At 39.6% G+C, this 25,948-nt stretch overlaps 1 long non-coding RNA gene across 2 annotated transcripts in view; it reads left to right on the top strand.

Annotated features, from left to right (window-relative positions):
- Positions 1-24,763, top strand: part of LOC133382202 (uncharacterized) — a 96,291-nt gene extending 71,528 nt beyond the window's left edge. For both annotated transcript variants that reach the window (XR_009761842.1, XR_009761843.1), the window contains 2 exons: positions 19,654-19,821; positions 23,964-24,763. This is a non-coding gene — a long non-coding RNA (uncharacterized LOC133382202). The remainder of the gene's footprint in view (positions 1-19,653; positions 19,822-23,963) is intronic.
- The last annotated feature ends 1,185 nt before the right edge of the window (positions 24,764-25,948 follow it).

Here is a 25,948-nt window from a genome sequence, read left to right as displayed (position 1 = left end):
GGATTCAAATTAAAAAATTTCATCTGATCATGACAGCACTACTTGGAATCTTCTGAACCTTTCCACACAAAGAACAGCAGCAATGAGACCAAAATAAACTCTTTCTCTCTGTGTGTACAGAATGTGTACTCACCCATTTTCCTCATCCACTGTGCAGACTCAGAAATGGATCCATTTTCCTCTGTCAGAACTCTGAATGGGAGGTGGACTGTGGAATCTAGAATGGATCCTACAACCCACTCTAGGCATGTGTAGGGAGACCTACTGCATTGTGGGGGAAGTACCAGTAGCTTTATTCTGTACATCCCTCAAGGATTCCAGGATGGTGGAGGTTCAATGGCATGTATGAAGGAGATACTTTTTAACAACTTTACACATCCTTTTTGTTCCCTTAAGTACAGTGGCTAAAGAATAGCGGAAGGGAAAATGTACCTAGCCTGTTCATGCATGCTTATGCATAAAACATGGGTTCTGATTCAATCAATTTGTAATTGTGGTTATAAAATCAGGGAATGATAATTATTTGAGATTATATCTTTGATAGTAACATTTTCCAAAATATTATATAATTTATCACAAATTAGCATAATCTTCTGTAAGATTCCTACTTTCAGCTAGCTCGTTCCTCAATCGTTAGTGAAAGTAGAAAGAATTGATTTTTCCATATTCCTTCACTAATGAGAACTTTACACATGATGTGGAAGCACAGAAAGGGAGTGATCATACATCTTCCTTCAAATTGAATGCCAGGGGATTGCATTTTGGGGAAAGAGTGTCCTTTGATGTACTTTTTCTGAGCTCAGTTGGCATCCCTGTAATCAGGGAATTACATAACCTCCATCTCTTTCTGACACCAAAGCAATCACGTGTGGAGGTGGGATCACTCTTCCTTGAGCAGAATCTTAAGGTCTCTGTTTATTGGTCAGAATCATCAAAATCCCAGAACTGTCTATAACTGAAAGAAAACTGAACATTAAACTCTTTAGTTAGATGACCTGACCTGTTGCTACATAGGACCTTTTACTAGGCTAGGAAAATAACTGATTTATCTAAACCTAGATATACCTAATTCATGGCATACCAGGAACCTGAGTTACAGCTTGGTGGGCATCAGGGGAGGAGAGGATGGTGAAGTCTGTTGCCATGCCAGCACTAAGGAGTTGGGGTGGGATGCTATCACGAGAGCCAATCAGTTGTCTGCTTGGCTCTCATGAGACCTTGATCTGAGAGTGGACCAGAGGGAGAACTGGCCCCCTTGTGGTGGGCTACTTAAGAGGGCCCACTCCATCCTGCACAGTCATTCCAGTGGAGCTAGGGGGCAGGGCTCACACAGCTCACAGCAGGTAGGCTGTGCGATGGAAGTTCCTGCCCTATGCCAAACCAAACCCTCCAGTTGCTATAAACAGTCAAGTGTTGTGGTCTTGTTATTTCACCCCTAGATATACCTCACATCTGGGTCCGCAAATGAGGTGATTTTCCTTCAGGTATGTAAATTAGTATTCACAGCACGTTTTATATTTCTTTTACAATTTATATGAATGAATTACACATTTCACTTTTTTATCTTTGTGTTTTAAGTCAACTCATTGATACTGAAGTTCTAAATCTTGAAACCTGACTGGTGACAGCACTTCAGAGGGACCCTATCCATGTAGGTATGGTGAAGAGAATGGATAGTATAATCATAATCTAGAAAGATTAATCAAAATTATACTCTCTTCACCCACATTGATAATTCCAGATAGTGGACTAACAGCTCAATCCTATGCATGTCTATGTGGAGGTAAGCCCCATTTATGTCTACTTCAGGAGCAGCTGGTGGGGTAGAGCAGCAGTGTCCACCTGGCCTCCTGGCACTGGCATTGCTGCAGCTTAATGGGAGGGACAGGAGAGGCAAGGTGGTAGGGTGATTGGCATTGTGCAGATGCACCAGCAGAGCCAGATCACCACTTCTGCCAGTGCATCCATACAGTGCTAATCTTCCTGCCTCCCCTCCTAGTAAGTCAGGTGTGTACTGCCACCCCTCCTCACCTACCGCTCCTGGTCTACTCAGAAGTAAATTCCACTAAGTTCAGTTGGGACTCACTACCAGCTAAGTGTGTTTAGATTGCAGCCTCAATAAATCTATGGTGGAGGAATAACTGTCATTTTAACACATTCATGTGTAACTAAAAGGAGTGGACTATACATTAAGTGAATGTCCAGAAGAAGCTGTAGGACATCAGCAAAATACTATCTTGTACATGTTAGCAAGGAGTATTTAGGGGAAAATGGTTTCTTGACATAAATGAGATATAAGAAGTTAAAAGTCAAAGATAAACCCATGTTGGACTAAGCAGATGAGGGTGTTATTAGGGAATAAGAAAGGTTAATTTATTTTGATAACCTCTTTAATTTGATGATGTAAAAGTGTAATGATAATGATGTCATGACATCATTTAGCTTTGGAACTGAAGGGAATTCTTAATTTTAGATAACGGAGCCAAGCACAGCTATATAAAGAGGTTTGCAAAGCAGGGTAATGGGTTAGTTGCTGTAGGTCTATATATGATCTTAGAGCTACATAAAAGGAATTATTATACTGACACATTCAGAAATCTCTTTCTATTTCTATTAAAATCATGATATTTTTGAGGGTTTTATAAAGTCTGTCCTCTTCATTTGCATGCTGTTAAAACCTGACATTAACATTTTCAATTCAAATGCATTTTTAAAAAGTTGCTCTGAATACCATATGTATCTTTAGATTTCTTCTTCTAAAGTAGGAAAATTATAACCTGTGGGCTCTCATTGTTCTGCAAGAAACAAATGGTTCAAAGAGGATTAGGGCAAGGAAAGTGGTAAAATAAGGATTGTTTAGACCTTAACTTTTATAATATTTGCAAAGATTTCCACTTTGCTTTATATGGTACTGTCCTTGATTTTCCACTTTTTTCATAGAAGCAGTACTAGCTATTCATATTCTTATTCTCCTTGTGCTTTAGAAGGCTACAATTACACTAGAAGTTCTCAAACCTTTTTTGCCAGCTGTCAGCCATATTTAGAGACAAAAACCCTACGTGATTAATTAATCTCTTCTACTTGAAAGGATGAAAAGCATACTGTGCACACAGGTGTTACTTCTTCTGATACTTTGATTACTACCGTTACTTATATATTTATACTAGGGGCTCTGCCCCTGTGTGCTACATGTGCCAACCCCTCCCACAGGTTGCTAAAGTACCTCCCCCAGGTCACCAAGGTATCATTTTCCTTCCCCCAGGTTGCCAAGGTCTCCCTTCCCCTCCTTCTCCCCCAGGTCACCAAGGCATTTCTTCCCTCCCTTTCCTACAGGTCACCAAGCCTTTTCCTCCCCACAGATGGGTTGTCAAACTTCCTCTTCTCCTACCCCTGACAGGTTAGCAAGCTTAATTGCTTACAGTAGTGATGATGAGGCCTGTTACAGATGCCCTGACCTGTTGCTGTGAGGGTCACCCAGGCTGCTGCCTCCTGCTGCTCACTCACTTTGGTGCTCTCCTCCTGCTCCCCCACAGGTGGCAAATCTTCTCTCATACACACATATGGGTCACCACCCTTCCTGCTCTCAGGCCTTGTGGTAGTGATGCTGAGGCCTCCTGGAGTTGCCTCAGCCTGTCACTCTGTGGGTTGTCCATGCTTGTTCCTCAGCTGCTGCCCCACACTGCTGTGCCCAACAACTGCCACCACCCCAACACCCTGGTTAAGCTCTTGCCCTGTCTAGACTGCCTACTGGCCTTCCGCCTAGGCTGCCACTGCTACCACCATTGCTGCTGTGTAGGCTGATGCCGTTATCACCACCCCCTGGCCTTGAGGCCAGTGCAGCTACACTTCACAGTGCCAGCCTGCCTCCCTGGCCTTGCTTCCTTTTGGCCCTTCAGCCTTGCTTCCTTTTCCTCCTGGCCTTGCTTTCGTCCTTCCCCCTGACCCCAGCCTTGACCCCAGGATGGCTGCAGTTCACAGGGCCACCTGTTTGTGCCGAAGCAAAGTGCAGTGTGACAGGCTAGGCACTTACATTTGTGTGTGTGTGTGTGGTGTGTGTGTGTGTATTATTGTACCACCCTTCAATCATATTCCCAGGGTGATTTACAAGGAACATGAAACAATTAAAATGTGAAATAAATCAATTAAAATGTTTTTACTGTTTTATATTAAAATGTTTTATACTTCAATGGCCTTATTCAGGCATGTGCAAAGATGAAACTAGAAAATTGGTGGTTTTATGTCAGCAGAGATCCAACTTTGTAGGAGTCAAGAAATTGTTTTTGGTTTTTCTGCTGTTGTTCTAACAGGCAGCATGCCATTTCATCTTGCCTGCATCTTCTGTGTCAGGGGTGGGAAACAGACTGACTGTGGAAGGATGACATAATAATAATAATAATGAGGAGGAGGAGGAGGAGGAAAATAATCAGTTAAAATAACTGTACTGCCAACTGACCGCAAGACATCTCGATGTGAGGGCTGAGGAGGTTTAGTGTGGCGTGCTCCATTCTCTTGTCCCATGCTCCTGTCACACACACCCTCTGCTCTTGGGCCAGTTGGACTTGTTGCGCAGGCTTGCTCAAAGCAGACTTTCTTATACAGCACAGAAGTCTGAGAATGAGTTAAGACAGGCTCCTAATCAGACAAAACAGGCAGGAATGATGTTTTTCACATACACTGACAAGGGATGGGAATGTAGTCTCCCAGCTGTATTCCCAGGCTGAACTGACAGCAAAATTCCAAAGCACTGACCCAACAGAAGGAATAAACAGAAGACAGAGGCATGAGGTCCAAGGAAAGATAAGCATCTCACAGGTAGAATTAAAGTCACAAGGTGCAAAGCTGCACCCAGGTCTGGGGGCTTTCTTGTGGTATAAACAGAGGTCCCCAAGTCCTGCTCGAGATGGGGGTTTCTTTGACAGCAATCCACACCCAGGCGTGGAACAGCTGGGCTTTCTCCTCACTGCTGACATTGGAGCTCCCGGAAAACTCAGAAGGAGAGGGTGTGAGATAAGAATTGCTCTTAATTGCTTGCCTACTTTTGCTAACATCAATGGCTCTCACTAAAAGCGCTGTAATCCTTTCTTCCCTGGGTCTTGTATTGCCTTGAAATTACAAACCCTGTAATCTTTTGCCCTTTGGCAAAACAATAACTAAAAGAAAGTACAAATAGAATTAGTTTGAGGGGGGATTTAAAAAGGAAATGGACTGACTCTGGATGAAATAAATAAATAAAAGGTGTTAATATTCTGCTTTGGGCATGCCCAGTTCTCTGCCTCAGCCATGTCCACTTTACCAAGCAGCCCTCAGAAAGTTGGCCATGGGTAAATACAGTCCTTGGCCAAACCAAGGTTAGCCACCCATGGTCTTACCCTACCTGTATACCTGCAACTAAGCAGTGCCTTAAGCATGACAAATGTAGCAGGTCCATATAAACACAATTCTGCTTTCTATTTAAAGTTTACCCACTCCCTTCATTTTAAAAAGTTTATGCCTACACTAGTCCTGGTCCACTCTAATTCTAATGCTAACAGTTTACTGCAAGATGATAGGTATCTCTGTGCCAGTTATGTAACTTATAGGATCCAACTACAAGAAGAACGGTTAGCATCAGAAACCCACATCATTAGGCACATGTCAGGGTGCACAGACTACCTCATTTCTAGTGCTCCCTGGTCTGTCTGCTCCTCCTCCTCCTTGTTGCCACCACAAGTTCATCTCCTGGCTCCAAGCAAGCAAGCAGTGGACATAGTGAGGAGAAGAAGCAATCTCTTCTATCTGTCTGTCTTGGTATACTAGGCCTAGAGAGAAAGAGGAAACAAATGGGCAGCAGTGACAGTCATGATGAGCAGGTAGTCCCTCCTGAGGGCAACTTGCCCAACGCCCCCTACAACAGCATTGGTGAGAAGGCAAGTAGTTTCGAGTGCAATCTTCATTTAAGGGATGAATTAAAACCAACTCAAACACAATACTCTGTCTGGTGGTTTTCACAAGTGTATTTTACACCTCCCTCTTTTTTTTAAGAAGGAGTGGGTGGTTCTGAAGAATAACACCAAACGCAAACCTCTACAACACATCAGCTGAAATTAATTTTATTTTAGAATCAAAGAACAGCAAACTGAAAGGATCTAACAAGTGTCTAAGATATCCATTGATTAATTATAGTGTGCATTTTATGGATCAAGTCTTCTAGAGATTATAGCCGTATAATGTATGTCCAAATCCATGGAAATCATAGGAAGTCCAGATCAGCTTTTTAAAGTCTTCATCTGTATGTGTGCAGAACAACTGCAGACACCAGGCCCATAGGAGAAAGGGTCCACTTCTTAGAAATGCAAAGAAATATAGAGCATTCCTGAAGGAAACCAAGTATTACTTATATATAACAGGTTTCATACACAGGTTTGCATCCAGAAAGCTATGCAATGTATGTGTATCTTCTGAACCTTCTTACTGAATTCTATAAATGCACTTTGCAGTGAAACACATGAGGACCAACCAACCAGATCGCAAGCCACTTCCTACACCAATGCTGTACCTCCACTGAGGTCACTGGTACATAATTTGAATGACCAATCACATAGGTTAGCCCATTGCATGGGCATCTCTGAAATGTGGAGCCAAACCTACATGGAAAACTGGTTTTTTTATAGCTACTACATCACTAGACATTATAAAATAGGAATAAAGTTAGATTTATATTTATATTTATTTCTTTATTTACATCATTTGTATCCCAGGCCTTCAGTTTATGTCTCCAGGGTACTTAACAGATATAATGACGACAATGATGATATTGGTAATAATAAGCATACAAACTAAAATAGCAGATTAGGAATCCATTAAATTCCATCAGACTCCAGATTCTAGAAAGTTCACTACCCCTCTAGAGAAAAACAGTTGGTAGTTGTCTGTCTTTGACAAGGTGTTGATGATGAGTCCCCCAGTTCCAGACCATGTTTTTTTCACTCAGTTGAGAGCACCAAGTCTAGAGTGTGACATACAACATGGACTGGATCCATGACACATTGGTTGTCATGGCAGCCATGAAACCCTCTGTTGCCTCTAATGTATGCTCAGGTATCCTAGGGCAATCAATGTCAAAGTCCTTCACACCAAAAATGAGACAAGCTCTGCCAACTGAGGCAGGCAGATTACTGAGCAGCAGGGTGGTTGGTATACCAACAGTCCCACCTTGTTCATAGTGTCCAACTCCAATAACAAACACTAAGAACTAGCACCCAATCTGATGAGAAGCCTGGAGAGGGAGGACAAGAGATGGAATCCCTATAAACTGTTAGGCTGGGACAGAAGCTAGCCTAATAAATTACTATCTTCTTTAGTTATCTTAGCCTCTTTCTTTTTTTGCGGGGGGGGGGGCTAAGTCAGCAACAACTGAGTGGGGCACTGCATGTTATTTATATGTTTATACACTTTTGTGTTATATTTCTGTCCAAGGGATTCTCTTCAGACATACAGTATTCCAAATATCCTCTGAAAAATGTCAAACATTTATTTTCACAAATAAAGTTGGCAACATAAATTTGGTTAGTACTGGGTGAGAAAAAGCCACTATTTAATAATAAGAAAAGCAGAGGAATGGTATGTCCCAACTTTTCCACTCCACTAAAAATATATATGTGATGCATGATTTCCTCTCAGTTCAAATCATAACTGGATCACATAATTGAAATTGGTTTGCAATGTTTTACTCATTCATGTTCTTGTAATGTTAATTTGGAATTGTAGCACTGAGATGAGGAAAGACAGTATGTTTTCTGGACCAAACACTTAAGCCCTGAATGGTCTGGGAGTCTCTCTCTCTCTCTCTCTCTCTCTCTCTCTCTCTCTCACACACACACACACACACACACACACCACTAGCCCTCCACACAAGCAAAAGCAAGCAGTCATGGAATACATAGACTCTTCCCAGTAATGTCCTGGTAGCATAGCTCAGCATAGCTCAGAGGCAGTACAGAATCATCACCTCATGTTCCTGCCAAACACAGACAATATATTGGTACTTCTGAACCAGAGCTTGGAAAAGTTACTTTTTTGAACTACAATTCCCACCAGCACCAGCCAGCATGGTCACTAGATTGGGCTGATGGGAGTTGTAGTTCAAAACAGTAACTTTTCCAAGCTCTGTTCTGAACCAACTGATTGCCCAGGAGCCAAGGTATTGTTTTGTAAATACATTCCTATTTTAAAACAGCAAGTCAATTTCTAAAATCAAAGACAGTTTCATTCTAAAATGAGGGACTAAAGTAATCAACGTCTCAGCATGTATAAATGGCAGCTATCTGCTTTGGATGAACGTCTGATGAATGCCAACCACAAAAGTTCAAACCAGACATATATACTAGGGATGGTGTAGAATATTCACAAAATTGTATTTGGTATCGAATTCTGGGATAATGCCAAGTTCGTCTCATCATCGAACAGGCTCCCGCTCTTTGTCTGCTGTTAGCAACACTGAATTTTTTTAAAAATCCGCAGTGAGAATTATATAATCATTTACATAATTATTTTTGTAATCTGCTGCTGCTGTATACATTATATAAATATATAGTAGCATAAGGAATAACGGAGAAAAATTCATCATTATTCGGAAAAAGTAACAAAAACAAGGAGAACCAGGAATTGCGATAACTAGCAGAACATAATTTGTAGCAAATAGGAACTGGCAGCCCGTTTGATGAATTGAAAAATGGAATGGAATCAGATAGCGAGCCCCATCTGTAGCATATACTCATAATAAGTTTCAAGAGAGCTCCCTTAATGGAATCTGAACTCGCAATGAGTAACCAGATAAGAGTAACCATCTCAAAAGAAGGATATTGTAAAATTGGAAAAGGTGCAGAAAACAGCAACCAAGATAATTAGGGGGTTGGAGTACCTTCCCTTTATGGAAATTTTAAAGTATTTGGGGCCTTTTAGTTTGGAAAAAAAGGTGTCTAAGAGGGTGAGAAGATCATGATGCAGATTTATTGAATTATGCACGATGTGGACAAAGTAGATTGAAACATGTCTTTCTTTTGCACTCATGATACTAGAAGTCAGGAAGGGTCATCAAACACGTTTAGTTCAACCAGTGTCTGCAAATGAATAACTTACACTAAGGTTCTACCCAATATTTTAAATGTATGTTCTTAATTATATTTCCAGAATACAAACCAATTTCTGTAATTTATCCCCCTCTGATAGCTATACAGGGCCATTAGATTGCTTTATCTTCAAAAATTCATTGCTAACAAAAAAAGCAAAGCAAAACACTTTTTTTAAAAAAAAAAAGAGAAAGAAGTTTTGGTTATGAGTAAGTCTGAACTTGGCTCTTCAAACAGAAAATGGAGAAGAAAGAACCAAAAACACACACTTTACTTTATTTATGACTCCAAATATGTATGTCTTATTGTCAATGTATAGAGCCTTCTCTGTACATCATCATCAAAGCAGAAAGTCTTCTAGCACAAAAGGTGTTATGTTAAGGTGTAATTAACTGCATGTTAGTTGGCAAACAATAATTTCATGTAGTAGTGGATTTAGAAATATATTTCTTGCTAAACTGAAAGGGGAAATACACACCCACATCCACACGTAAGTGTCTACCACAGTGAACTGCTTGAATTATTCACTTTCCCAAGCTGCTGTTCTGAGGCCTGAGTAATTGCTACAGTACAGGGACTTCTGTATAGTTAGCCTGAATTTTGTGAATACAGATGGCACAAGAGATTATGTGCTGATCTTGCTTCACACAGCCAAGAAATTGGCAGACATGTTTTGAATCACAAGACAGGGAGTCAGATTTTTGCTTAAAACAGCAGTCGAACTTCCAATACACAATCGGCAAGACATGGGAAAGGAAAAATAAATAAATAATGTTTTCTGACACTTCTGCAGAAATACCATTGTGTTAACTCATTGATGCTGTTTTTCATGACACCAATGATCTGGAAAGAACACTGAGGTATTTACTTACTGTTTCTGTCAACTTTACTCTGTTGTAATTGTTGCTTTTTCAATTATTGCTTTCTGTTTTGGTCTGTGGGGAAAGAAACAAGCAGAGAAAATATCAGACTAAAGGAAGAGGGAAGGACTCTTAGGAAGACCATACCAAATGCATCCAGGAACTGTTGGAGATCATTTTAATGTGATTGGGAAAACTTTTTTGCTGTTCGCAGTTTCACAATTAATGACAACAATCTTCTCAAGGTCATGGAACTGAATAGACACACCAAAAGCTGCTATGAATTGATAGCAGGATTATAGTGGGGTGGGGGAAGGACAAAATTCTCAGCAGGGTTTATTCTTAGATATACTCAAGATTCAACTGCAACAGATCTGTGGATTTTAAAATCATTTGTTGTCAACTCTTGTATATTAAATCCAATGGTAGAGCACATACATGGTCCGAGGTTCAGCCTAGGCACAGGTTCATTCTGCAGCCTCCTATGCCCCTCAAGCATCTCCGAGGAATCAGAGGGTCATCTTGAACAATGTGGGATGCTGTATGTGTGCACAGGGGGGTGAGATCCCAGCCTACCAATGCAACTAAATCTATTTCCATCCCATACCTAAGCCTGACACAAGGCTGAAATAGAACTATATACTTGCCTCATCCAGGTGACTTCCCATATATTACTTAGCCCACCCATATGCTGTGTTAGGATCAAACTACACATGACATTAATTGTATGAATGCATTAAATATGCACATTTTCTGCAATACAAATAGCAGCTGCTGAGGAACGTGACCTGCACTGGGAACTCAGGGAGTAGAAAGGGAGAGTTTAACCCTTTCTTCCTTTCCCATGGTCCATACCCCCCCTCTCGGCAATATCTAGCAGAAGGTCAGGCTTCCATTTCTGTGTCTAGACTACTGCAGAGGTGAGATGAAAAGGGGCAATATTACACACACACACACACACACACACACACACACACACACACAATTAGCATATACTATTACTCCTTTAATGCTTCTCTCACAGAAACAACATAATGCATATGTTTTTTTCTGCATGAACTATACTTGAGCAGAAACTGTGGCATGAGATAAGATCAGACACATCTGGATTGCCATTCTTGGTTTCTAGGTAAAAACAGATTGATATCTATAACTTATTTATTCACATGATTTACAAAGAGATATGAGTGCCTTAATCCTTGAGCTACCAAACCAACAGATACTAGATAGTAATTTATTGATTTTATGAGGTCTACACAATACTTTAATTCAAAGAATAATAAATGTTACATGACAGCGTATATGTTCTTTAACACATAAATGGAGCTTGCTTGTTGTCAAACATTTGTCTAGATTAACAGCATTTTGACCATTTAAATGTCTCCATTTTCTCTTTTCTGTAGTTTAAATTTCATTCATTTTAGGGTTATCTGATATTAAGTTTGGAAAAATTAGAAATGGAAACTAAAAATAGACAGATTTGTCCACCACTATCATAGGCAAGTGCTATACCGTTTGAAGAATAGAGTCTATCACTTGTATTTGTTTATTTTTATCTTCTGTATTATATATACTTTTAGATACATACAACTTGTCAACTATGGGCAAAATTGTATAGGAATACATTAGCTAACACTAGGATTTTTTTTCCTAATCAATATAACCATTTTCCTTCCTTCCTTTCTTTCAGAATAGTGTCTAGCAGTTTTTAAGTCACCAGCAGGTGTAATGTAAATATGCTATTGTAGATAAAAGAATTGTATCATATTTTACAATATGGTACAATTTTGTACTGATTTTGGTTTTCACATGAACTGCAAAATGCAAAAGAAACAATATGTTTCAGAATGCTGACAGTAAAAGGCTCCCAGCTTGAAAGTAGGAAAGAATTATCTGAAAGGATGCCAGACTCACTCATTGCCCATGTTGGATAAGAGCTAATTTTCCTCCTCTAATTCATTGGCCCTATGAATGAAGGGTTAAAACAATTGTCCATAGTGAAAAGACAATGATACCCAATTATTGCAAGTGTTTGAAGCGGATTACTTCAAAATTTTGGTCCATGTTGATGCTTGTTCCACATTTATATAATCACTTGCTTCAAAAACCTATGTAAAATGCTTGCTCCAAAATTCTGTGCTAGGTATTTCCTGTGTTTGAACAGAATACTAAGCTATGGTTTAGCATTACATGAGCAAGTCCCAGGGTCATGTAATCCCATTCCCCTTTCCTCCCTTTGCATGACCAGAAAGAGACGGCATCTTTCAGTTTCATTTTGGTTACTAACCACAGTTTAGCACTGTATTGAAACTGAGACAAATTGTGGTTAATTTTAACTATGTTTTACAGAAACAAGTCAGTTAGACTAAGTTAATTGACTAGGGCAAGCCAAACCCTGTCCAGGGCACAGGACATGACAAACACACTTCATTACTAGGGCCATACTGTTAAGGTGAGCAGGAAGGCCTTCCTGACACCACCCCCTCCTGGGGCTCCACAACTCCAGGCACATGAGAACGTTTAGCCTCAAGAGTGCTCCACATCCAGTGTAAAGGGGCTATAACCCTGAGCAGTTGGCCTCATTACCACCAGCAACTTCAGAGATTTTGGCCTGTTTGGAATTTCCCTCACCGGGATAAATGGGTGCATGCAACCTGTTTGGTCCCACTGAGTTTGGCAGGTTTGATTACTATCAAGGTTGCCAAGGTCTTGTCAAAATAAGATGAATGTTTCTTAATGACTGTGGATATTTCCCTGAATGGGAGGCTCTCATGCATGGGGGGAGTTAGATTTTTGTGTAGGGAAAGTGGTTGTGAGTTTTATTAATTAATTAAATTTATATCCCGCTGTTCCTCCCAGAAGGAGCCCAGGATAGTGAACAAAAACACTAAAAGCACTTTAAAACATCTTTAAAACAAAAGACTTTAAAGCATATTAAAACAAAACATCTTAAAAACATATTTAAAAAACAACTTTAATACATCTAAAAAAGCAATTCCAGCACAGATGCAGTCTAGGATAAGGTCTCTATTTAATAGGTTTGTTGAAAGAGGAAGGTCTTCAGTAAAAAAAGATAACAGAGATGGAGACTGTCTCATATTTAAGGGGAGGGAATTTTAAAGTGTTGGTGCAACAACAATATGGATAGATATGTAATATATAATGGGCAGAGATAGGAGTTTGGTTGAAATTTGCTGAAACACCTTTTAGGAGCAGCACAAGTTGCTCTCGGGATGAATCCCTTGGAAGCTTCATTGTTTTCCAAGAATGCTTCATTGTCTTCGATGTGCTCTTTCTACGAAGTACATATTACACAGATATATAAATCTCCAGCACCCCATGTCCAAAGGAAAGCTAGCCCTGTATATCACTCCTTGAAGTAATCACCATACGAAAGTAGGGAGTATGTAACCATATCATGCATATGCCAGAATCAGTTTTCCACTTAAAATGCTCTCATGAACAAACTCGAAGCTATTTACTTTTCATGTGTACACCTCACTTTGTCCTTGAAGTGATTATAACAGTTTATCCATTATGTATTATTTTATTTACAACAATTGTATCCTGTCTTTCTTCCATCATGGAATTCAAGCTGGCAACATTTCTTTATTAAATGTATATCCCGTCCTTCCTCCCAGAAGGAGCTCAGGGCAGCAAACAAAATCACTCTAAAACATCTTAAAAACAAAAGACTAAAACATAATAAAACAAAACATGTTTTTTTTTTAAAAAAGCGTTAAAATAATATTCAAAAATGATTCCAACACAGAAGCAGACTGGGATAAGGTCTCTATGCTTGTTGAAAGACTTGCTGCATGGTCTCTCCATCCAGGCATTGCCCAGAACTAGACCTGCTTAGCTTTAACAAGGTGGCTGCATCATGTGCCCTCAGATCATAGGCTCTAGACAGGCTTTCTGTGAAGGGTTATAGAGTGTGAGTTACTACAAACAGCTGTAATTGGCCTCATAGCATGCCATAGCCAGGATCTTATATAATGCATAGGGTTTCATGGCAGTATCGCATTCAGGCAGCTTCCTAGATCAAGTCTTGCTTCAGCAGTCAAGCTGCTCTATATGCCTTCAGATGCCGAGTTGTTGTTAAACTCAGAAAAATTAAGAAGAAATGTCAGGAGTTTTGAGAAGCAGCTGTTGAAAGGAAATCTCTTATAATGTAGGTGTGCACTTGGATGCTCTAGATAACAATCCTTTGTACTGTGGGGATTTAATGTAACTTCTTCTATGAGTACTTTAATTCAGGGAGTACACAAGGTTCTAGAAATCCAAATGTTTAATCTGTCAGCAATATCATACAAAATTTTAACAATAAATCACTTGAATTTTGCCTAGTACTGGCAAACAAGAAGCTAATTAGTAGCAATAGTTTGCTTCAGAAAAGCATTTTTTGTGATTTGCGGGGTCACAACCTATAATTAATGTATTTTGTGTGTTTCTTCTACCATGATAATTGAAATAATGCATAATGCAAAAGGGCCAATTCTTTCCCAAATGCAATTAAAATTAAACTATTTTCTCAATGTAACAAAATGTGCTGGATATTTCAAAGCAAGAAATCTTCAAAAATCAGTGCCGCATGGTTAATTCAAAACATAGGATATTATTGAAAAATAGATTGACTTGTTTTTAATGACTGTGATTAAACTTCCATACTTCTCATAAAAATCTTCTGTGTTGATCTTCCCAAAAGCATTAGAATAATCTTGAAAAACATGCAAACTTATTTAATTTCATTCTGTTTGCATAGGCTTTAAAATTTTGGATTATGCAGCTGCAGTAAAAGTTTCTCTCCCTCCCCCCAGTCAATATTTATTTAAACCTTGCAGAATATATATTTTGCAAACATCATCAGTCTATAATTTTGCACTGGTTGTTATGGGGCTGACTATAAATTACATATTTAATTTTTTTCTGTGTGTAATGATGCAGGCATGAAGGCCTGTGAGACCACCACCACCACCACAACCACCACCAATAAATTGTTTTCTGCTTGGAGGTATAGAATGTTTGTACTAGCTGCTCTGACCCAGAGAGAGATGTCTTATAAATCAATGAAGAGTCGAGCTACAATCCACTTAGTGGAAGAGACAGGAGGTTCTCCAGAGGCCTTGCGTTGATTACTCCATGACAAACAATACGGATCTGCATGCTTCAAGGAAGCCACAAAGGACATGGGTGGCAAAAAGATAAATATACCACCCCTTCTCTCTCTCTCTACTTTGTAACAGTCAAAACCAACACCTGCACCTGGGAAATTATCAACATGGATTTTTGAAACATTTTAAAGTGACATGTAACCAAGAATATTAAGAAGAAGAATTAGTATTTATATATTGCCTTTCCAAATTGTTTCACAAACATCTTAAGAGTTCTTACAAAAACCCTTGCAAAGTAGGCCAGTATTATTCTCTCCGTGTTAGAGATAAGGTCCGAAGCTCAGAGATAAATCTAAAGCCACCTAGAATGTTCATAAGAAGATAAGACCTAGGGCATTTAAGGGCATAGCTAATACTAGAGATGGGTGAGCTTGCCTGAGCCTGCCTGGAAACTATCCAAGTCCCCCCCCTCGCTGTTCTCCATCCCCACAAGCTTTCTCTGACAGCTCCCTTGCCCCCAGGACACCTTCAACCCTCCCCTGGCAGGCAGGGTTGTGGTACAGTAGTGGTAATACACTAGGATGCTGCAAAAAAACCCAAACCGACCTCTCTGCACTGTTCAGGAGAGCCACTCCAGGACTCCCAATTGTTCTGCAAGGACTCTTGGCAGTGGCAAGCTGTCAAAAGGCACCTAGCCCAGTGTAAAGGGAATTCCTGGTGGAAATTGCTTTGGGCTGTACAGAAGTCTTTGCCATTCCAAGCAGAAATATTGTTAGGGCGGGGGAGGGAAGGTAGTACCTTAGACTTACAAATAAATAAAATCTACCACTAATGGTTAGGATAGACCATTGTTAATTTCCTTTCTGAGTAACTGACTATAGCCACAACAGCTTAAAAAAGTGTGCCCTTCAGATACCAGATCTGTAGATTAAAAACTACACCACTGTTAAAAATCAGTGAAATTTGATTTACAAATCTACTGACCAATTCTATTACAGCTTATAGCTCTTTTAAAAAAATTTTCAAAGCTGTACCCCTTTATATTGTTTACATCAAGGAGGGGGAATGGATCATTCACCTACTGCAGGCCAACTTTGACAGAGGGATGGGACTGCCTATCAGATAGTCATCTGACATCATAATGACATTAGGTAATTGACAACTATCAAAATTAAAAGGGGATTGCTGTAACCGCCAATTAGCTGATGAGCAGTTACAGTGATCTCCTTTGAAGCTAATCAGTACAACTTCACAGAGGCTTGGTCCATTAGCAGAAAGCAGTTTGCATTGAAACCACTTGCTAAAACAGATTGGAAAAGCTTCATGTTGGCAAGTAGTTTCAGTGCAACCCACTTTTCTGCTACTAGAGCAAGCCACTTTGAAGGCTGATTGGTGGCAGGAGCATACCTTAAAAGAAGTGTGCTCCACTAATGCAAAGTTGTTTGCATTGAAACTACTTGCTAAAATTGAGCTTTTCTGCTCTATTTTAACATGAGGTTTCAGTGCAAACTGCTTCAAAACAGGGCCCCTTAGACCCAATCCCCATAGGTCTCTCTGTCAGTGCCAGTCAGCCTTTTGGCACTGTCAGGGAGCCCCACTTGCCAAGGAACAATCAGAAACTCCCAATTGTTCCTTTGTAGCCACATCCATATCTACCTCAAATTTGGCATCACATCACATTTGAGTGGTTTGTGTGGTGTGTGAGGAATGGCCTCGTGGGCTAAATTGGGACTTGTGCTGGGCCTAATTAGGTCTGGAGGATGGAGGCTCCCTGCTGCTTGTTTACATCATGGATGAGGGGCTTGTAGACCTGTCATTGGTCTTCATTTCCCATCAACCCCAAGCAGTGTGGCCAATGGACAAGGATGATTGGACTCGTATCTGGAAAGGCATAGGTTTCCCACCCTTGGCTTACACAAAAGCACCAGAGTTTTACAAGCAGGCTTCTGGGTGACCTCAAATCTTCTACCATAGGTAACTTAAAGAGGAGGAAGTGAATAAATGACAGAATTCAAGAATAGCACTTCTACAGCGGGAAGGTTGGAAATTTCCAGCCAATGACTATCTTGCCTCTGATAGCTCTGGGAAGACCCAGGGAGAAGTAATCCCAGGATAAAAGTGGTTCTTGGAATATATTCCCTTTGTGTTGGATCTTTTAAACCTACATAATATTTTTCAGAAGAAAAGTGCTAAACATGACTTTGATTCTTTGACACCAAAGTACATTTCTTGGGCTTCCTTCCAGTATTTCTAGCTAGTGGCAAAATAATAATAATAGTACTTCAGTTATACTTATCCATATAAACCTATGTTTTTAAGTCCTAACGTTACATGAATAAATCACTACAATTTTGGAAAGCACATATGTAAATACAATGTAGGTTGAGGAGGGCTATGACCTTCTCTGTCGTACATGAGTTCAGTCACTGAAGGTGACAGGATATCTACTAAGCAAGATGGATCATTTCTTTCATAGTATAGTGGAAGAATTCTTATGAGCTGCTTACCGTATGCACAATCTTCAGAAATGGATTTGAATGGACTATTTTAAAACATCAACAAATATTGTTATACTAATTCAGAACTTTTAAATGAGCTACTTTTCAGAATTCCATTATTCAGATAAAAACCAAGGACATGACAATTGAATGATTCCTTTGGAAAGTAATCATGGACCGTATTACTATAGCTTAGTTGCTATTATGGTCATAAAAGATCCAGACTAGGAAAAGAATCATTAGGAAGTCAGGGAAAGGAGAAACACAAAGAAAATATTGATATGTTTGAAAGAAGCTATAGAGTAGGGATGAGGAACCTTTTTCAGCTCAAGGGCTCATAATAATAATAATAATAATAATAATTTCTTTATTTGAAAATCACAGAATGGTTTACAAGCTATTAAGCAATAAAATAAAATCCAATGATCTCAGTATGTCACTAAAATTATAAAATGCATTAAAACCAAACTTACAATTCATATTCACAATACAGGAGCATACACAGTACAAGTACTTCAGTGCTTGGTTTCAAGAGGTCCCAAAAACCTGGGTGAATAAATGCTAAAAGGAGAATACTGAAGATGCTTGATGGACCTCCTGGGGCAGGGGGTTCTACAGGCCAGGTGCAAGTAAGAGTCACTGCTCAATAAGCAATACCCATCAGTGGGATTACAAGAAGGGCCTTTCCTGCAGATCTCAAAGACTGGGTTGCCAGATGCTAGAAGAGGTGCACATTTAAGTAATTGGTCTCCAAGTCAGGCATTTATAAGCAACTTTTAACACCTTAGAGTGGGCCCATAAGCATACAGGCAGCCAGTACAAATAATAGAAAATTGGTATAATATGGCTCTAGTGCGCTGTACTATTAAATACCCTGGTTGCAGCATTCTGCACCACCTGCAGGTTCCAAACCAAGGACATCCATGTAAAGCATTTTACAGTGATCCAGATGTGAGGTTATAACATGATGAGTCACTGCAGCCACACTATCCCAGTCTAGGAATGGCAGTAGCTGGTGAACCATCTATAATTAGAAAAAGGCACCCCTAGCCACTATGGACACCTGGGCCTCCAGTGACAATGCCTGGGCCTCCAGTGACAGTGCTGGATCCAGGAAAATCACCAAGCTATGTACTTGCTCTTTCAAGGGGAGAGCAACCCATCCAGAACAGGGTAGGAAGCTCCATCCACTGAGATTCAGTCTGTTTATTGGCATTCAGTCCATTACTGCCTCCAGACATTGGTTCAATACCTGCACAGCCACACCTGATTCAGATGGAGAAAAAGAGCTGGGCATCATCTCCCTATTGCTCCAAACCCCTGAATGACCTCTCCCAGGAGCTTCATATAGAGATTAAATAGCATGGGACAGAATGGAACCCTACACGACACCACAAAACTAGGGACCTTCTAAGGGTCACATGCTAGTTGTGAGTATAACCAGAGATAAAAGTGGGCAGAACAATTGATGTGACTCTTACATATATATACTTATATATACATATACATATATATATATATATATATATATACACACACACACACACACATATACATATTATACAGCCACGAGAGTGGCTGTATACTATAGTCAGCAGGGCTTTTTCGCGTTCTACCATGTTAAATGAAAATACCCCCCCCACACTCCATTCTGGTGCTTTGTATAGTCCCAATTCAAAACAAACACAAGTCTTATACTGTTGGATTCAGAATCGCTTGCTCTACAACTCTGGAAGTTTTATTGGTGATACACAACCCCCCCACGGAGAATCCACAGGTTAAAGTGAAAAATGGGAGGAAAAAAAACTAGAAGCCGTTTGGACTTTTTTTTCCTTGAAATTGACATAATCCGTTGTCGTTGATTACAACTCAGAGATGACTGTAAGGTATCCCTAATCAAATCCCTGAGCTTGCCCCATACACAGTACTTCATCTGAAGTAGGTTTAAATTAAAAAAGGGCATGGTTTATTTTTAATTAAGTGATTAAAATATGCCTTATAGTGGGTTATAACGTACCACATGTGCAGAAGAAAGACTTCTTTTGTTTCACTCTTTCTTCCCCTCCCCTTCCAGTTACTTGGAAGAAGCCCGGGAAGTCTGCTCCTGTGATTGGTGGGCAACATACATGTGACTCACACGGGCCTTCTGCTGAGCTTGAATCTGTGTGAGGAACCCAGAGAGAGAGAGAGAGAGAGAAAATGGCTGAAAATGGAGGGAGAAAGCAGCAGCAGCAGATGGGAGGTGAGTGGGACAGAATTAAAAAATGGGGGGGGACTTTTTTCTGTTGTTCTCCAGTCCTGTTTTAAAGCAATTAGCAGAGCTTGGAAAAGTTACTTTTTTGAACTACAACTCCCATCACCCCAATCCTGTGGCTATGCTGGCTGGGGCTGATGGGAGTTATAGTTCAAAAAAGTAACTTTGCCAAGCTCTGGAGGGCTTACTTAGGTATTAGTTTTTTATTATGTAGGAAACTAATACTGATTTGTTTAAAATTAATACTGATTTTTTGCAATGACCAAGTGGTTTGACAATAAAGTATTATATGGGCTGTATGTATTTATACATCTGCAGTGTGTGTATGGAGTCTTTCTAACAACTCTGTGATTGGTTTGGTGTTTGGAAACCAAGACAATTCACAACAAGAAATAAATCCCCTTAAAATCCAGTAACCATAAAGCAAGAATAAACAGTTGGAAAATAGCCTAAAGAGGCATGATTCTGAATTTTGGGTTGGGTGAATGAAGTTTATTTATTATTTGATTTATATCCTGCCCTTCCAGTAGGAGCCCAGGACAGGAAACAAAAGTACTAAAAGCACTTTAAAACATCATAAAAAACAGACTTTAAAATCTATTAAAACATCTTTGAAAACATTTTTAAAAGCTTTAAAAAACATTTTTTTAAAAAAAGAAAAGGCTTAAAACATATTAAAAAGCAATTCCAACACATACTCAGACTGGGATAAGGTCTCAGCTTAAAAGGCTTGTTGAAAGAACAAGTTCCTTATCACTTGAGGCTGTAGTTCTCTGCACACTTCACAGTTTAGTAAGCCCCATTGAATACATTGGGACTTGCTTCTGAGTAAACAAACATTGGATTGCACTATAAATATCAATTACAGATTGTGTAATTAATAAACATATTTGATAGTCATGTTTATATAAATATTTCTTCATACTGCGTCCCAATGAGTATTTGATTTCACACTATGGTTGTAGATGATTTTTTCTCTACATTTTAAGTGTGCCCTTCTTCCTTGGGGTGGTCATGGTACTCTGTTGTTTTCATCTTGAGGGGAGGATAGGCTGAGAGATGGTGAGTAGCACATGGTCACCCAGTATACTTTATAGCTCATATCCTTTTTGAAAAAGTAATTAAAATGATTTACATGCAGGCAAAGTTGATTAAGTAGATCAACACATTTAAAGCACATCCAATTCACATTTAAAGCCCATGACTTCGCCTAAAGAATCCTGGGAAGTGTAGTTTCCCCCTCACAGTTATAGTTCTCACCACCCTTAACAAATGAAAATTCCCATGATTCTGTGGTGGGATTCATGTGCTTCAAATGGGTGTTGAATGTACTATAAATAAATGTTGTAGGTATGATGTGCGTTCAAGAGTGAATTGCAAAGAAAATTTTTAAAAGATACTTTTTTAAACGGGGGGGGGTTGTAGCTCATCGTTAGGGCATATGCTTTGCATACAAGGTCCAAAATTCAAAATAATAAAACCAACAATGATTTAAAAACAGATTTAAAAACACAATAGCTTCTACATGCCTGGAGAGGCTTGCCTCAAGAAAACTGATTTTAGCAGGTGCTGAAAAGAGGCGTCTGCCTAATGTCAATATGCAAGGAGTTCCAAAGCATAGGTGCTGCCACTTTACAGGACTGATTTCTTACAAGGGCAGAACAAGTACTATGTGGCACCCGTAACATGGAAAGCACACCTTGAACTTGGCCTGGTAGCAAATCAGCAACCAATGCCGATTTCAGAGCAGAGGTGTAATGTGCTGTTAGGATCTCACTCATGTTAGCAATTGTGCTGCAGCATTCTGCGTTAACTGCAGTCCCCAGGTCAGGTTGTGCTGCATGGGGATTTCTGTGACCTTGGCTGACTGGCTGCTAGGATTTTTTTAGTTTGGGTTTTTGGTTATGAATCCTGACTGGTTGTGGGATGCGGAGTTTTCTGCCTTATTCATAGGAATCTTGTGGTTGGTAAGGTATTGCATTTAGGAAAGTGTTACTGGCTTTTGTGTTGTTGTTTTTTCTATTTGCATTTCACTTATCTTTAACCTCACTCTGTTACAGCCATAGAAGCAACAGCAGTGGTTCCATGTGCTCAGGACAACCCCCTTAAACCCATTGATGATGCAGGGGCATCAAATATTTGCAGTTAGTGTAATACCATATTACGCTAATGAGGTGGCCAAGTGGTTTTTCTCTTTATGACCAGTAGTGCAGTAGCAAATTAAAAAGTGCAGGGTCTCTTCATGATAGTCACAGCCATGCCCCTCCTTCTTTTTTTGCTGCTGCGTTGAGAATAAGATCCTCTTTAATGCCTTCTCCTATAACAATAGACGTTACCAAATTCTTCCAAGCTACACAGGAAGTGGATTGGACTGTGAAAGACCAACCCAAATGGTGTTTGCATTTTGACCAATTTGTAGGGCAGTCCAATATCTCAGAGAGGAGTTCAGGTCTCCTGCTCCCCTGGTGCATTCACTATAGCTGCCCAATTTCCCTGCTTTTTAAAGTTTGATAGAAATAGCTGTGGGCTATAGGTACATTCTTAAACCGCAAGGTTTTTTGCCAATTAGTGAATATATATAAAACACCGTTTTGAAAGCAACAAACAGTACTTCACTCAAGCTTGCTCTGGATCCCTATAAGGATTCCATTAATCACCTAAAAATATATATGCACATAATTGTGATTAACCAAGCAGAGGTTTTTATTATATTAACAAAACGTTTCAGCTTCCGCCTTCATCAGCTGCTAACATACAAATGCTGTTACCAAGGTGGCAGTTATAGAGCTTTGAAGATGGAATGTTCAGAGGGGCTTCATTTAACATTCAACATGGCCTGAACCTGGAGGACAGTACCACCACTACTTAGCTTCTGCAAATGATGTTAAATGACCCTCGTCAACTCAGAGGATGACCAAAGCCGCTCCTGCAAAATGATCTCATCAACTCAGAGGATGACCAAAGCCGCTCCTGCAAAATGATCTCACTAACTGAGCTGGGATATAAGGGTTCAGGCAATCCCTAACGTACCCTGGACCTAAGGTGTTCAGGGCTCTGTAAATTAATACAAGGACCTTGGACCTGGCTCAGTAGCAGATGGGCAACCAGTGCAGATGTTTTAAAAGTGATGTCACATTTTATCGGCCATGTGCTCCCATCAGCATTCTGGCTGCCACATTTTGTACCAGCTGGAATTTCTGAATCAGGGCCAAGGGCAGCCCCACATAGAGTGCATTGCAGTAATCAAGCCTTGAGGTAACATGAGACCATACAAATTGCTCTACAGGATTTCATCAAAGGTCCAACCAGCATTTGATTTCCAGTAGCAGAAATCCTGATGCCTCTGGGAAGCTCACAGGCAGAACACAAAGGCAACAGCCCTAGTCTGTCTGCATAGCTGATACTCAGAGGTATACTGTTTGCCATGGCCAATATATACTGATGGACATATCCTCCAGAAAGTGTATATTGGTAGCAGAACTTGTATAAACCATGAAGCTATCCAAGAACCAATCTATTTATTTATAAGAATTGGATAATTTTTTTGATCATATTATTTCTGGTTTTTTTGGAAAGGTTTTCTTTACAGGCTATTAACAATAGAACTTTTTTTTGTACAAGCATGTGTTTCAGTACAATGAAGACCCCAGTCCTATGGATATATACTAATTCCATACCTTTTTTAAAAGATCACCCTCGTAATATTTCTAGAAATTCATTTTCAGTTGCTAAACAAAAAAAAACAGTGCCAAGTATTATCAACTCCATCTTGATCTTACATTTTGCCGCCCTGGGCTCCTGCTGGGAGGAAGGGTGGGATATAAATCAAATAATAAATAAATAAATAAATTTGATTGAAATATTCTAGTTGTATATAAAGTGTCTTTTTTGAGAAATACTTTAATTTTAAAAATAGCATTCACTGAATAGGAATGAACTTATTTATGCTTTTGATTGTTTAATGTTTTATTTAGAGATACGCACTGAAGACCTTGATAGATTATGAAGTGACAGCATTTTCCACAAATGACATGCATAAATGAAATATTTTACCATGTAAGCCATCATATCTACAGTCAGGTGTGATTTACAATAAAAAGCAGCCTAAATGAATGCTTTTATTTTGACAGGACGATTCCTTATTCTCCTTTCTCTCTCCCCAACTTTACTTTCTTCTTCCTTTTAAAGAAGCATAAGCCTCTTCTGTCAACTTGGAAGCTCTTACTGTCAGAGGCAGAAAGAAAGCACCTCACAGAGTAGGAGGACTGTCATATGGCAATAGAGTCGGCTGTCAACCCGTAAAAAGTACTGCCACTCAGTGTCAAAGCAGTACTAACAAAACAATTATTCTTTAAAAAATCATGACGTCCAAGCTATGCAGACAACAGTAACATTAAAATAACGATCCAGCTATTTAGACCTAGGGGAAGGGCCATAGCCCAGTGGCAGAGTATATGCTTTGCATGCAAAAGGTCCCAAGTTCAATCCTGATGCAACCAGGTAGAATTGAGAAAGACTCCTGCCTGAAACCGTGGAGTCTCTGCCAGTCAGTGATGATAATACTGAGCTACATGGACCAATGATCTGACTTAGTATAAAGCAACTTGGTATAAGGCATGACTATGAACTACTGCCAAAGTGTAAAGCACTGACGTTTTTGGAACCCACATACTCCTGAGATCCCAAAATTACTCTCATTCGATATTTATCTTTGGAAACTAGGGATGGAAGGATCTGTCAATTTCAGTTTTTTCAGATTTGTCATTCTTCCAGTCTTAAATTCAGTTCTCCACAGTTCTGCAGCAATTTGCAAATTTTGCTTTTAAAAGTCCTCATGAAAATTCTTCAAAGTTTTAGTGTGATTTTCTCCTGATAAACACATTTTCAAATGCAATTTTGACTAATATACACATTTTTGTCAGCAATTTCTCCCAATGCAGTGCATTTTTGTATGCTATTTTCACTAATGTATACATTGTTATGCGCACCTTCCCCTAATATATGCATTTTTGTAAACAGTGTTTGGTTGGATAAATGCATTACAACATTTGGGTAAGTGTGAATTTTGAAGGATGGCTGTGGTTCAGTTCTCACATTGTTTCAGAAAGTGTGAATTTGATAGATCTGTCTTTAAATGCAAGTTTCTCCTCCATCCCTATTGTAAACTTACCAAGAAACTGCAGTTAATTCAAAACACTGCTGCTGGGTTACTAATTGGGACTGCGTATTAGTTTAATTTTATTTATTAAATTTATATCCTACCCTTCCTCCCAGTAGGAGCCCAGGAAACACATCTGCTCTCTTTCCAACACTGAGTCCCAGTTTGCACCTTAGGAACTCCACTGGCTTGCAGTCCATTCTCAAGGCTAATCTGAAGTGCTGGTGCTTCCTTTAAAGAACTACATGGCTTAGGACCTGGATATTTAAAGACACCTCTTTGAGAACAATCTGCCATACGCTAAGGTCTTCTGCAAAGCACTTCCATTGGCTGCCCCTGCCATCTGAAGGGAGGTGGGCGGCAAAAGAGAGGACATGCCCCATTCAATTATTGCAAGGTTCTCTTAATAGCACCCGTTATAAACTACAGTTCCCAGGATCCTTTGGGGGAAGGCTATGACTATTAAAGTGGTATAAGAGTGCTTTAGATGGATGGTGAAGACACAAAATCTGTCATGTTAACTAGTTTGTTGTACACTACAACAATGCCCTATTGTCACAGGCTCTGTTATTTTAACCCTCACCTGTGTTAGCTCACAATGATATATGTCATGAACATTGTATTGCCACAGGAACTGTTATTTCTACTCCAGACTGCTTTTTTGTTAATCTGAGGAATCACAGGATAGGAGCACAAGACTATTTTTTAAAAGGGTGAGAATTACATTACCTCAATATTTACCATCCTGGATTACCATATTTACCATCCTGGATTACCATATACCCATTCATATTAATCACATAGACAGACTCACGCGTAAGCAGAGGTGCTTGAACACAAATGGAAACACTATCACACACTCAGATTGCCACCAGTGTTCTCAGGGAACTGTGAAAAAGAAAAAAAGGCATGGGAGCACAACATTTTACAAACCATGTCTAGAAAAGTCCTTCAAAA

This window comes from Rhineura floridana, chromosome 3 (genome assembly GCF_030035675.1).
Source record: "Rhineura floridana isolate rRhiFlo1 chromosome 3, rRhiFlo1.hap2, whole genome shotgun sequence".
Lineage (NCBI taxonomy): Eukaryota > Metazoa > Chordata > Lepidosauria > Squamata > Rhineuridae > Rhineura > Rhineura floridana.
This window is presented reverse-complemented; position numbering and strand designations above follow the sequence as displayed.